The sequence below is a fragment of the Rhea americana genome, unplaced genomic scaffold (genome assembly GCF_003343005.1).
Source record: "Rhea americana isolate MKP2758 unplaced genomic scaffold, rheAme1 scaffold_38, whole genome shotgun sequence".
In the NCBI taxonomy this organism is placed as follows: Eukaryota; Metazoa; Chordata; class Aves; order Rheiformes; family Rheidae; genus Rhea; species Rhea americana.
The window spans coordinates 342,539-356,562 of record NW_028186512.1 but is presented as its reverse complement, the minus strand read 5'-3'; the positions used below and the strand labels follow the sequence as shown (position 1 = coordinate 356,562).

At 39.3% G+C, this 14,024-nt stretch overlaps 1 protein-coding gene across 1 annotated transcript in view; it reads left to right on the top strand.

The window, feature by feature from the left end:
- Positions 1 to 57: 57 nt before the first annotated feature.
- The window catches only part of FHIP1A (FHF complex subunit HOOK interacting protein 1A), a 90,140-nt gene continuing 76,173 nt past the window's right edge, over positions 58 to 14,024 (top strand). Inside the window, exons 1-4 of the mRNA XM_085313160.1 lie at positions 58 to 117; positions 575 to 673; positions 3,014 to 3,106; positions 7,731 to 7,833. The gene's annotated coding sequence lies outside the window, so the exon portion shown is untranslated. The remainder of the gene's footprint in view (positions 118 to 574; positions 674 to 3,013; positions 3,107 to 7,730; positions 7,834 to 14,024) is intronic.

Genomic DNA, 14,024 nt, shown 5'->3' with positions numbered 1-14,024 from the left:
GGGCTCACCTGGGCGGCCGCCTCCCTCCCTCCCTCCCTGCCGCCGGAGCGGAGCGGAGCGGGGCCCGGCTCGCCCCTGCCGGGGGAAGCTCGCCGCTGCCGCGGGCGTGTGGCCCAGGTAGGCGGCTGGGGGAGGGGAGCCGGGACCCCGCGGCCGTTTGAGGGGGGCGGCGGCTCCGCCGCGGGGGGCCGCCGAGCCCCGGCGCTGGGTGGCTGCCGCCTGGTAATGGCGGCGACGGGCCGAGGGGAGGATATAGGTCAGGGGAAATAATTCCCTCGTAATCCCCTCGCTCGGTGTTTTCGGCGGGAGGCAGGAGGGGGGCGGCCTCGCTCGCCGCCRGCCTGCGGGGCGGGAGGGGCGGCGGGGCCCGGCCTGCCGCCGGCGGGCGTGCGGGGGGCGGGCTGGCGGCCGAGCGGGCCCGGGAGCGGCGCCTCGCCCGACGCCGGCACCGGGGTGTTTCTGCTCCTCTCTGCCAGCTGGGTGGCATCGCGGCTGAGCTCCAGCTTCTGTTTTAACAGCCTGCTAACACTGACATGCTAACTTTTCTTTTTCCCTCCCCTTCTTTTCTCTCAAGAAAATTTGCGACATCGCTTCCCGGCGCTCCGAAGCGGGTTCTCGCGCTTGCGCTGCCCGGGGATGGCGGCGTGAGGCCGAGGCAGCTCGGGGCGCCCAGGTAAGCAGCGGAGCGGGCGGCCCTGCCGAGCTGATCTCCGCGCCGCTCTCCTCGTGGAGGCGGCGAGGACGTGCCGGCGGTGCCGCGCTCCCTTGCGTAAGCGTGTTCTGTCATCTCAGGTTATCCGTGCCGCCTAGGTGCGACTTCGAGTTGCTCCTGTGTGGACAGAGCTGTAGGTGCAGAGGCACGTCACCTCGGAGGACGTTGTGCAAAGGGCTAACCTGCCGCTGTCTGGGACACGCRGTTTCTGCAAGTTAGAAAGGCCAAGGCACGTTTGGTAGCGTTTAGAGGTTTCGTTCTGATTTCTTTTCTACCACCACCCCCTCTGTGTGGTTGGTTTCAAAGTTTGCATTGATATAGCTCAATCGTTGATAAGAAAAACATAAATGCCCCCAGAGAAATGTGTTATTTTAACAAATCACCATACTTCCTCTGGTTGAGGTGATAAAGACTTTGGATGCGCCTGTGTCCTCTCTACCTGGATATTTTCTGTTGAAYAGTGTGAAACTGATGCTGCACAAGAGTTCATAGTTGCATTATTCATCCGTACAGCGCTGTTTTCATTCCTCCTTGTAGCCATAAGAAGGATTTGGGGCCTCACTTCTTTAGAGGCTAAGCATGATGCTTTTATCTCATTCTTATTTTCAGGGAGAAGAGGGAGTGRTAATAAACTGCCCATTCCAAGAGATCTCCCACAGAGCAGTATAATAGTACTGTTAGGTGATGTTGTACAAACCTATGTTCCTGGCTTGACCTCTTTTTATATTTTAATTTGTGGAAGTAAACTTTTTAAGGAAAATGGCAATTAGAAGGTGGTATAATACCTGAAGGTCTGAAATCAAATTAGGTTTTTTGTATTATTCATATTACCTTACTTCTGCTTGGCTGTGTATAAAGAGTTGCCTGAATTGAAATTAATTTAAGAATTAGGACCTAATGCTGCATTTTTTTTTGGTTCCTCATTGGCTCTGTTTTAATAAAGGTGAAAAGCCAAAGGGAGAAACAGAAGACAGAAAGCCTTACAATCCCTTCTGTAAATTACAAATAATTTCAAAGGGCAAGACTATACCATTGATATATTGGTGTGAGGATGTTGGTTGCAGTTTTGAAGCTGATAAAACATCCAAATGCCTTTTTCTGTCATCCTTCTGAATCAAGATAAATRTTTTCAATCAATTTCTACTAACAGCTATTTTTATCTATTCATTGAGTGATGAAGATTGACGATAGCTGCTTAGAAAAATAAGTAAGCTCTGTTCCAATGATGAAAACTAATGCTAAAGCCCACAGAAGAAGCATAACTTGATTTGCATTCTTAATTTTTGTTTTTTTATTTTTTTTAACTTTACTACATCTGTTTTATGTCTAAACTATATGCTGATACTAGTGGAAAAATAGATCATGCCCTGTGATTTTATTTATTTATTTATTTATTTATTTATAATTCCAAAAACTTTGTAGAATCCAAAACTATGAGAAGTAAAACTGGAGAAACTGCTGCTGACATGGTGTTACTTGATCGTGACATGAAACTGAGTTTTAGAAATCTATATACGCATTTTATTTTCAAAAGATTATGCATGGAAGCCTTTTAAACTTAAGGTTTATAGACTTTTGGGGAACATCTGAAGCTGCAGTTTCTCTGTTGAACTGCTTCCATTGAAGGGTTATTGAGAGTACTTTGATGTACATCAAGTTGTAATGTGTTTCTTTCTTTCTCTTTTTTTTTAAGGGTTTATTCACAAATGCTGCTGTTCCAATCATATGTATCTGTCTTCATAGATAGATCTATCTGCTTGCAGAAGGTTTTATTGCAGGAATTTTTCAGGTTTTAATTAGATTTATGGAATTACAGTTTAGTTCTTAAATGCTTGAGTTGGAATTACAGTTTAGTTCTTAAATGCTTGAGTTGTATATTCAAGCTTTTAAAATACAGGTCTGTACATCCTAGTATAATCTTACTGTGACTCGTACTTTCTGTCAAACATTTGGGACATGCACATTCCCTCTTTGCTCTGACATGTCTAGAACAGTTGATGTTTGTTTCAGTGTTTTTTGTTATCTGTTGCTGAGAACAGGAGTCTTCTGACCTTTTGTTCCAGCCATCCTTTTTGTCACAGTTTTATAACTATATTTTGCTTTTACAGACACTCAATCTCTAAGGCTCTCCTTTTCTTTTTTTTTTTTCTTTTCCCAACCACAACCATTCCTTSTATTGAAATGTGCTGACTTGGCATCATTAGCTTACTTGTGATCTCAGTCTCACCAGATAATCATTTAGTGTAAGACAGTCTGACCTACAACAGTAGGACTAAATCCTATTTCCTATCCATGTCTAAGGAACCCCCAAGGAGAGAGGGCATCAAAGACAAATGCTGYTGTGTGTCCTGCATTCTGCTCCCTGTAGCAACTCTGCTTTTGGAAGTATTTCAGGTAATGTATCAAATGACAGTGCATGCCTGTATTTCAGGTATATGATAGAAGCACTTCTAATGCTCTGATATTAGAGGAGTTGAAATAGGCAACCTTGGAGTGCGTCCAGAAGATGCTACAGAGGCCWGCCCTGGTCAAAAGCTGGGGTACTATCAATCTGGAAACTCTGAATTTCTTTTGGTTCTTCTTGCAATATAGCACAGATGCAAAATAAAGATTTTTAAGTGCCTGGTATGGCTATTGTTTAATAACTGCCACACCATTAAAAACTGAATTGAACAGTCCAGTTTCGAGAGAGAGTGCGTTTTGCTGCTTTGAGYCATCTTTTTCAAAAGTGGAAATGGGAGTACATTGTGTGGATAGGGAAGGTCAGTTAGACTGTATCAAAAACTGAAAACTGACTAGACTGAATCAAAAGAACAGTTATTTTGAATACATATGTGAATCCATACAGCAATGACTAGTTCTAGAATAATTAGTGTAATTTACATTGATACGTTTTAAAGTGTAGACTTATGGAGTTTTAGAGACTTGAGATTTGCAGCTTAAGACGGTGTTACAAAGACTGAAGAACTGGGAATACACGTTGCCTTACTTTCTGCCTTACAGCATTGATCATAACAAGACTTCCTATTTTTATATATAGATATCTTTTAGTAAATGGGTCTTATTAATAGTACAATAAGAGTGCTTTCCTGTTTAAACTGGCCACAAAATTCATTTCAAAGGTGATCTAGAAGGACTTGTTCAGGTGATGCAATTCTCTGTGGAATGAAAGCAGACCAGGTATGGGAAGAGCTTGTGACAGGCAGTGGCAGAAGCCCAAGCCACCCAAAGACAAGAAGGATCTAAGAACATGCTGGCTTTGGTATGTGGTGGGATTAGCTTTCATTTATAGAGAAGATTGGAAGCATGACACAAACGTGACATTTGCATGCAGGAGCCTTGGTCTGGTAGTTCCATACATATGAATAACACTCTCTCCAAAATCAACTGCCACCTGAAAAGGAGGAATGAGATCCTGAGTTAGACTGTGTATGTAAGACTTTGAGTTGCTTTATTTTGTCTCTGAATGCAGCATGTTTTCCTGGCATTTGCAGAATTTGTCCTAGAATTTATTCTCCTTCACACTCTGGTGGCCCCCCAGTGTAGGTAAATTATTAGGAAATCAAGAACCTTCTCCCTTCCTGTCAAAGTAAAAAAGTAATACTGAATTGCCTGCCAGCACAGTGGTGGTACCTGTTAGACCATGACGGTTAATTCTGGCTAATAATAATTAGCTTTGTAGAGGGCATATTACCTGCCTCTGTGTGTGGGAAATGTGTCGCTAGATTAGTACTAAAAATGTCAGACAAATTCTTACTATGTAATTTTTGCCACTTAAATGCAGATGTATAGTCAAATGTCGTCATCTTCCCTTCTACCTCTAATCAAGTCTCCAAACAGTAGGATAGTCACAGTTTTATATACAGTTGCATCCCTTAGTATAGCTTTTCCAATTTGTTTAAAAAAGGCTATGTTGCAATGAAAACATGTGCTACAGTCTTTGCTGAAATACCTGTTGATAAAAGGCAGTCTCTCCCTTTATTCTCTGAACTGTAGTTCATATTTAACAAGTTGCAGATAGGATTCACTTTTGTGAAAAGTTTTGTTAGAAGTATCCCTAATGTAGTTCAATTAGCCTGGGAAATGGAAAAAAAAAAAGATGCCAACGAAAGAGCTCATAGCTAGAAGGATTTCCTAATTACACCAAACCCCCCTCCTCCCCCCTGGGCTCTTTAGCCATTAACAAAACCTGTAGCAAAATCTCAGGTACCACTGAGAACAAGCAGGAAGGAAACCATATGTCTGAGAATACTGTACTTTTGAGTTACATTTTGTTAACAATTAACAATATATTTGTAATAACTAAACATTTTTCAGATATTTGTTCTTGGACACCCAAGTTTTGTCCTTAAAGGAAAACAAATGAACAAACAAACAACACTAACACAGCCGTACACCAAAAGAAGTGTAGGTTTTTAAACTGAATTGTGTTAACTCAGTTTGATGTGGCTGAAAAGCCACATTTAGAGGCAGGCTGTTGCCCTCAGGTATCATGCAACAAACTTGAGAGGCCGAGAAAATTTGGCTTGCTGTTCCACTGCTACACCAACATTGACTAGCAAGAGTAGCGCAAGGCTGCTTCTGTAAGTATGTGCGTCTTGGACATGAAAGGAGATAAGGGACTCTGAGTAGGAAGACTGCTACTGTTAAGTAGCACAGAAATTTTATAGATACAATAAATACGTAGATACCACAGAAATTTTATGGATGTTAGTGGTTAAATCTGCCCTCRGCAGTACGTAGCTGGCATGTTTGTCACAGTGGTGATTGTTGCCAGCAGCAGCGCTGTGCTTAAGGGGTTCCTGACACAGCAGAACACCCAGTAGTATTGAGATGGTTTTGCAGCCTTCTTAGGCTAGATAGAGCTGGATTTGTCTGTCTAGGGTGCTGGTGGTAGCCTTGGACTTGAAAAATGTCAATTTTTTTTTAAAGAGTATGTAAATATACAAAGAGAAATAACTAAATTCAGCAAAATTGCATTTGTGATGCATATTATTTGCATGTTATGTATTTTCTTAGTGTTTAATGATTTATTTGATAAAATGGACTTACAGACATTTCTGATTAATACATTTGGGAAGATTTTAATACCACATTCTCTGTAATATTTGAGTAGTAAATCATCCTATTTACCAACTCGTATTAAGGGCATGTAATAGCTTTTTATTAGATCAACTGCTATAGTTAAAGAAGTAGAGATACTTTTAAGCATACAGTCCTTTGATTCTGATGACAGCCAAGTCAGCTCAGTAAAATGACTGGATTACTTGACTTTTAATGTAAAATGACTGGATTACTTGACTTTTAATGTAAAATGACTGGATTACTTGACTTTTAATGTATAAAGAAGGTATCTGAACTCTTTTCCAGGCATTAGTGTTTCTTCTCTTCTTTGTCTATAAGGAAGCAGAATTTGTGGCTTGTATTTGCATGAACATTTCCCATTAGGCTTCAGTGAAATTCAACAGCATTTGAATTACTTTGTGTGCAGGTACATTTTTAAAAGTTAAGTGAATTCAAGATGATTATCTGATTCCTCCTCTTGACTATTTAAAATTCAAGCRTGATAGTAATGCCTCAGATTTCATGGATGTTGTATTAGTTTAGGAAGTGCTAAACTACGCATGGCTTAAATCTAGCACTTGCTGTGTGTTTTAGCCTTACCTTAACAGGTGCACATGCAATGAATCAATATGTGAAAAGTTACTGTTCTTTGAGGTAGCAGCAAGTGTGGGGGATAAAACTTTGTTGTATTGGCAGGAGGAGAGGCTTCATTACTAGCAGTAATGTTTTACCAAATTTTGGCGAACATTTAAAAGTAGTAAAAGATCAGGTTTAAAAGAGATACCAGCTCCATTGCAGTGTTTCAGGACTGCTCAGTACTGGGGTCAGTGACAGAAGGCTCACTGACAGAAGATAACGTGATCTAAATAGTTACCATGCTAAAATGTGTTTAAATATTCAGAGGTGAAAATGCTATTTTTGAAATTTGTTTAAGAACAGGAATATTTGCGTCTATGGAATAAGGGAGTTGAAAAAGCAGTTGATGGCAGAATAAAGGAACTTTTCTGTTAYGAAGAGTTCTGCTAATCAGTTGTGAATAAAAAAGAAAACACAGGTACTATTTTGGTGGAGGTTACTGAAGGCTGTGAAGCCAGGAAGACTTGCTGAATGGGGATGTTTGTGTACATGTAGCAGGAATCATCTGGAGCACAGGAATTTAATTACCCAGGAATGTTGGGAAGAGAATGCAGCAGGATGCAGGTTGCTAGTAAGTTCTTGGAAGAACTAAGTGATACTTTCCTGATACTAAATGTGGACAAAACAAGTAGAGGATGAGCTTTTCCAAGCTTTAACCTAACCAAGAGAAGGCAGGTAACTTGYGTGAGAATGACCAAGTGGGAGAATCGGTGAGTAACAAGAAATAGTTACAGAAGTACAATGATGGTAAGAGGGAAAACAGGGAAGGTTTGCTGCTCTTTGAAGATTGAAGCTGTTGGCAGATAATGCGAAGCAGACTGAGATCTTTTTTTCACCACATCCTTAGTAAGAGAGACTGGGACTAGGAGACTAACACAGTTGATATTCAAGGCAAATAATAAAATCCCTGGATGGAATAAGGAAGGAGCAGRTTATAGGGCACTTGGATAAGTTTAAGTTTCAAAATTTTAAAAAGCATTATTGAAGGGATAGGAAGAGCTAATGTAAACTCTGATCTGCTGCAGTTCTTAACTCCTGGAGAATACTGTAAGATTGAAAAGAGCAATTATAGTGTCTGTCTTTAGGACTGAAGCGCAATTATAGTGTCTTTAGGAGTGTTGTTGGGGATAGAGTGAAAATGAGCACTTGTAGACCCAGTTGTTTAACTTGGATTATTTGTTCTAGTGTTTTTCCTGGAAATTAAACTCTTTAAAGCACTAGAAGACCACCAAAAAAAAAGAGAACAGTAGCCCATATGATTTTTTTAAGATTAATCTGTGTTAAACTGATGTGATTTATCTCTCAAAAATACTAACAGGCCTTGCAAGCAGAGGAAGAACAGTTGATCTCCGATATCTTGACTCCTTATGATAGAAACTTCACTCTTTCATTGAAGAATGTCTAGAGCAAGTGACTGTGGGGTAAGTGCAAAACTGTTTGAATTATTTCCTCTGGGAATGGACTTGGCAGATAATGTTGTGGGGTTTTTGTTTCTCTGGTTTTTGTTTTGTTTTTCCGCTCGAGGATTTGGGGGTTATAATGGGTGACAAGAATATGAGTCAACAGTTTTATGTTGTTGTTAAGTTAGAGAGTATCATACCATGATATCATCATGGAATTGTTGAATTCTACCCTCAGCAAAGGTCATAGCAGGGCTGGTTGTAGATTGGGTCTGAAGTTTGCATAGCTAAAGCATGAGTCCCATTCCTTGCCTCAAAGGCAATGAGGCTGCTTTAAAGTGATTACTGCCTTCTAGTTGCTTCCACTTGGTGGGAGTGATCAGAGAAGGCCAGAGAGACCAAATGCATACTTGCCTTTCCCTGAGGTCTGCTTCAGTAAGCCATTAGGACCTTTCCCAGTTCTTAGTGAACTGTGACTCCATCACAGATACAAGAACAGAAATATTTTTTCACAGATTACACAAAATAATTTTTTCTACTCAACAGATGAAAGGCCTGAATTGGGATAGTATCTGTGTTTGAAGATGGAATTAAAAATAAAAAGAATAGTATGGACCCATTGGAGAGAGTCCGGAGAGGAGCAATAAAATACTTGGGTATCTGGTGGAATGACTGAATGAATTAAGAGGTGTTATTTTAGCCTCCAAGAAGAAAAAGGTAGCGAAGAAATGAGTGTCAGCAATGTGATAACAGTCTTTAAAGATGTGAAACATGCATATTTGCTCCTCACATTCATCTGTTTTGTTTTCATGGTTGTTAGACACACTTGCATTGCCATGATTGCTGGAAAGAGTTTTGCATACCTTTAAAAACAGGTGAGTCAAATGAATGCAAGTTGTGAAGCAGGCACAGGGCTAGGTGATTTTGAGGTGCCTTTTGGTCCTTTGATTAAATGGTAAATAAGAGACAGTTACTGTGGTACAGAACTGTCTATAAGATCCAGAGAGAATGCAGCACTGAGAATCCTTGTTCTTTGTATCTTTACTTTTATGTCATCTGACAGGGATAGGAGGATCCAGAGGATATTAAAACATAATTCGTCCTTTTTTCCTCCTTTCCCTTCCTTCCCCCCATCTATTATATGAGTGAGACTTTTAGACCTTCACCTCACTATAGCTGTGGAAAAGCAGATGGAACTCCCTGTCTTGCTGTTGTACGAAGACAATATATAAAAGGACTGTGGGCACACCTGCACCCACGCTGACTCCGCAGGGCCAAACCCTAGAGCAGAGAGTGCTAGGAAATGTCGTCTCGAGACACCCAGATTAGCTTCAGAAGCAGGTTAGTCATATTTGCACAATGTTGCATCCACGCCACTGTAGTTTTATTGCTTCTGGATCCATGCTAATATATCAGCTCTCTACCCTGTAGAATTAATTGGCAGCTTAGTGACAATTTGGGAAACTCTTTCCTGTAATCCACAGTGTGTTGTAAACAACCCTCTATTTTGCTACTTTTGTAGTGTATGTTTATTTGGGTGCACTAACTCTCTTTTCCTCTAATTGCTTGCCCTGTAACAGCACAAAACAAAGATGACTCTCAGCTGTGTTAAGGGTTCTTATCTCCCTGTTACAGATAACAACAGTAAGAAAAAAAAGAAGTCTTTATTTCAGTCAGTTGCTAGTCAGTGAATTTGTGAATAGCAGGGGGGRAAAAGCACAGATTTGGTAAGTCCTGCAATGTCTTTGATCAAATGATCTTTAAATAAAAAGTGAACATTTAGAAATTAGCAGTTTAGGAGTTTTTTTTTTTTTTACTCCCAGAGGGAAGTTTTTCGGGATGAATCATCTCTATTGCATGTTCTTTCTCTTAATCACCATCATGTATGTATGAAATAGAGCTGCACTTTAACATATTTCCCTTTTACAATTTTTAAAGTCTGATGTTTTGTTAGGCTTTTAATGGCATGTTTTGCTACTGGGGGTGTTTTTACTGGTTCATAAATCTGTGGACTGTGGTTTCTGGACTACTCTTTTGGGTTTGGGGCTTTCACGTGAAGGGGATAAGCAAAGTAGCTTATTTACCAAACTAAATGCCTAAGCATCTTTCATATTAGCTAGCCTGGGTGATRGTGTAGGATATGATACATGGGATGTAATTCAGTCTCTGAGGAAAAACTTTAATTTCAAATAAAATCCATTATAATCTTGTGATTATACTGAGCTCAAAATTAATTGTGTAAAAGGGAGCAGATAGTTCTTGGCTGTTCTCTTACTCTTCAAAACTCCTTAAAAGGTTTTTGCCATTCTGAGGAGATGTTCTGTATCCTTTCTATTAAAAGAAGCTTTGATGGACTGCTCTCTGCTAACTATGGCTTGAAGAAGCACTAAAAACTACTTTGTCATGATGGTGTAGATGAGATCAAGTTACTGACAGAAATCAGCATCTTAATATTAATTGGTGAAGATTATTGCTATGAATTAGCTATTTTTGTATTCTAAAACTTTTTTAGTTCCTTATCTCATTAATTTCAATGGGGASAGAATTTCAGGCTATTTAAGCTTTTTGTTTGTTTAAATTTGCCTATATTTGTATGAATTTCAATTTATTTAATATTTTTATATCTGTTTCCAGCTTGGGTAGTGTCTCCACCATTTTGTTTTCTTCATTTTTCTATATTTTCAGAAATGTGACAGCAGAAACTCTTGATGTTCTTGCTCTCTTTTCACTCGTATTTAGAGTACAGCAGGTAGATATGTTTTATTTTTTTTCATACTGTGTAGTTTTGATTTCTTTTAAAAAGCTTTGGATTTCCTGCGTTCGAAGAGCAAAATATTTTTTCTTCCAAAAAYGACGATCCAAGACAATCCTTGGCAGGAAAAAGGAGATTCCAAGTGTCCAGTGTTCTCTAGAGCTGGGCTCGTATTATTTTCCTCCTGACAGCACAGATTTTTCTCTGGAGGTGAATGAGAAGTAGTAAGAARTACACGCTGGCAGTATTGTGTGATTGCTGTGAGTGTTCTGGGCCTTGAGTGCAGGAAGCTTTGTTTAATTATAGCTGTGCTCTTTGAACTGGCAGTTGATTTTTATGTAATGTGTTCTTGTTAGGCAAAAAGGACTACCCAGGATTTGAAATTGGAATCTCTAAGTTATTCAACAACTTGCAACTTCCTATACTAGATTGAGTCTGCTTTTTACCTTCTAAACTAAGCTGTGTTTTTAGAAGTTGGTAAGCCAGAGCTACTTAAGATAGGGAACTTTCTAGAATCTGATGTTAAGGTTTCAGATACRGATCTCTCTTCTTATTATTATTAWTTTTAATGTGTGATCAGAGAGTCTTTCCATGTTCTGAATGCCTTCTCTTTAAAACCCACTCACTGGCGGCATATCRGAGAGAAATCACCGTTTTTGCAGGCTACAGAAGAATAGTTTTGTGTGTTTTTCTTTACTGCTTCAGTAATAGCAACAAAGATATATTGAGTCCTGCAGCGTTTGGAAGCTGAAACACAGAATATGTTAGAATAATAAAGCACCATTCTTAAACAGATATTTTATTAAGCGTATAATAGGAAACATGCAGTAGCCAACTTAGAAGTGGGATTGTTCCTCGTATTATGACTCTTGTACCAACTTGCAATTTCAGACTTATGATCCTGGTTAAGATATGTACCACAGGTTGAAGTGTGCTGGAATCTTTTTAAGACTGAAAAGCTTCTCTCACGTGTTTACATGCTCTTTCTCTTTCCTCCTCCTCCTTAATTCTGATCACTTGAGGCTTTTCTGYGTGCGCTTTTTGCCTGCTGATTTCCCACATCTGCTGGCAACATACTGATTTCTAAAGAGGCTTGGGGTTGCCTTCTGTGCCAGCTTTAGTTCTGTGACTGCTTGCAGTGGCTATTCTACCTCTCCCCCCCCCTTTTTTTTTCTTCCTCTTTTTTCCTGGATAAACTATTTCCCTCCTTTTAGGTACACATGAGAATGCCAGGTCGAGTAACTTATAAACCTCAGTCATGAAGGCTTCGTTTAGATTGTACCTTTGAAAATTACGTATATGCCAATAGTATTTAAGATATRCTGCAAATTAAAATAGATAAATCCAAGGCCAAAAATAATTATTTAAGCTAAGGAACAGCTTGGCCAAGAACACAGTTATAACCTTCACTTAGAAATGTGTAAATATATAATAATGAATAATTATAATTACTAGAATTATTATATAATGATTTTTGATTTTTTATGATGATTTGAAATATATAAACTGATATGCACAAATAAAAATAGAAAGATAATATTTAACAAATCAAGCTTATAATCTTATTTTTATGACCCAATATAACAGATATATGAGGCAGACAGGAAGGGAATTAGTATTGGTTACAAGTTGCAGAGAAACCCTCTTTTTCTGGAGTTCCCCTCAGAATCACTCTGAAGAATCAAAAAAAATTAAAAATATAATGGTTTGTGAGCTAGCATTTTGTGAACAGCATTTTACTGTTTCAGTGATGCTGCACACATCCTCAGGTTGTGGAAGCCAGCTAGTAATAGCAAAGGCTATGTGGAATGCAGGCAGCTAAAAGCATGCAGAGAAGAGGTGGTGGATCTCCTAAGGATATTTATCTCTCATGAGCTATGCAAAATAATACCCTTCTGAACTGGAGTCAAAGAAAAAAAAAATCCACCCAACCTTTTTAACTCATGTCAAATAAAAAAAAAAATCCACATGCTATTTAAAGGGTACTTTACAGAAAATGTAGCTCGTAACATACTTTGCATTAATGTGGTTGCTTGTTTAAGGTATATATTTCATTTTGTGTTGCTTGGAAGCATAGTCTGCAGCAGAATGGCATTAAAGGCAGTGGAAAAAAAAGTGTGTGATGATCTGGAGAGCAGAGAGCTCCAACCTGATGTTATTTCCCTTGAGGAAATTGGCTTGTTTTGAGAACTACCTCTTTGTTTTAATAGAGGGAAGAAAATGATGTTAAAGGATTGTTATGAGGTCTCTAGTTGCCTCTGTGGATGAATCTGGTATAATCATCCCTAAAATTTAGGAGCATAAAACAGTAAGGGATCTCATGAGTAATCTAACCTATTCTGTACTGAAATCATGTTATATTTCTCTTCAATAAACTGGTAGTGTTTTCTCGTAAGCAGTTAAAACTTCTGAGCGTTTCTGTTCATGCTATTTTGAGAGGAAGCCTGTTTCAGAACCTGCTTAGAAACTTCCAGTCTACTTTTATCACAGCCAATTTGGACTATGAGTTCTTGGCTGAAAATTGTACTTATGCTAAGTAACTATTTTCTCCCTCACTGGATACACTTTTAGTTTGTGCATGATTTTTTAAAACAGCATTCTGAAAACTATTTCACAATTCTAGCTACTTGCTTGTAAGAGATTAATTCTAAATAAGGAAGTTATTAGTTTTTATCTGTGTTGTCTAGAGGAATTTCTGCCAACAGGTTAGCAAGACTTCTGCAAAATCATTTTTGAATGCCTAGCATTGTGCAAGTGAATAGGCACCCTTTTCATAGCTGCATTCTTTTGTATGTGTGCAGCCTTATTATGCATCAGATATGAATTTAATTTAAATGACTCTAGTGTTAACATGAATGTGTGGATTTCTCCTCCTTTGCATGTGTTTAGCTTAATAAGGTGTGGTTTCGATGCATTTCCAGATGCAAAATAGGGTTTTGTGATCAACTTCTTAACAGCACTGCCAGCTGTAGCGTTCAGTGTCATATCATTTGTTTCTGCTTCTGTATTGCRGGGCACAGTGTGTGGCTGTGGAGTGATCTGGATTGATCTCCTGTGCTTTTTGTCAAGGAGGAGGCTCTGGGTTGTCTTTTAGCTAGAACAACTTCTTAATGGCCTCGGCTGGATTTAACATTTGGTGCGCATGTGCTGCAGGTGCAGTGTGGGTGGGTGGGTGGCAGCAAAGAGCGAAATGTGAATTGCTTCCGTAGTGATGCTGCCCTGTAGCTAATTGTGGCCTCAGTTGATGTTTTCAAGGGTTTCTTACCAAGGTGATGGTGGAAAGTCTGAAACTGCTGATCTTGTCTGGGCCAACCTGTTTCACAGTGTGGAATACACTTCRTTGTCACTGCCTTAATGAATCTGACTTGAGATTTTTATCACCAGAAGGTTTGTTCTCTTAAAGATGTTTATTTCCAGTTGCTAGACTGCCAAATTTCGTTTGAATGCTAGGCAGTTAATT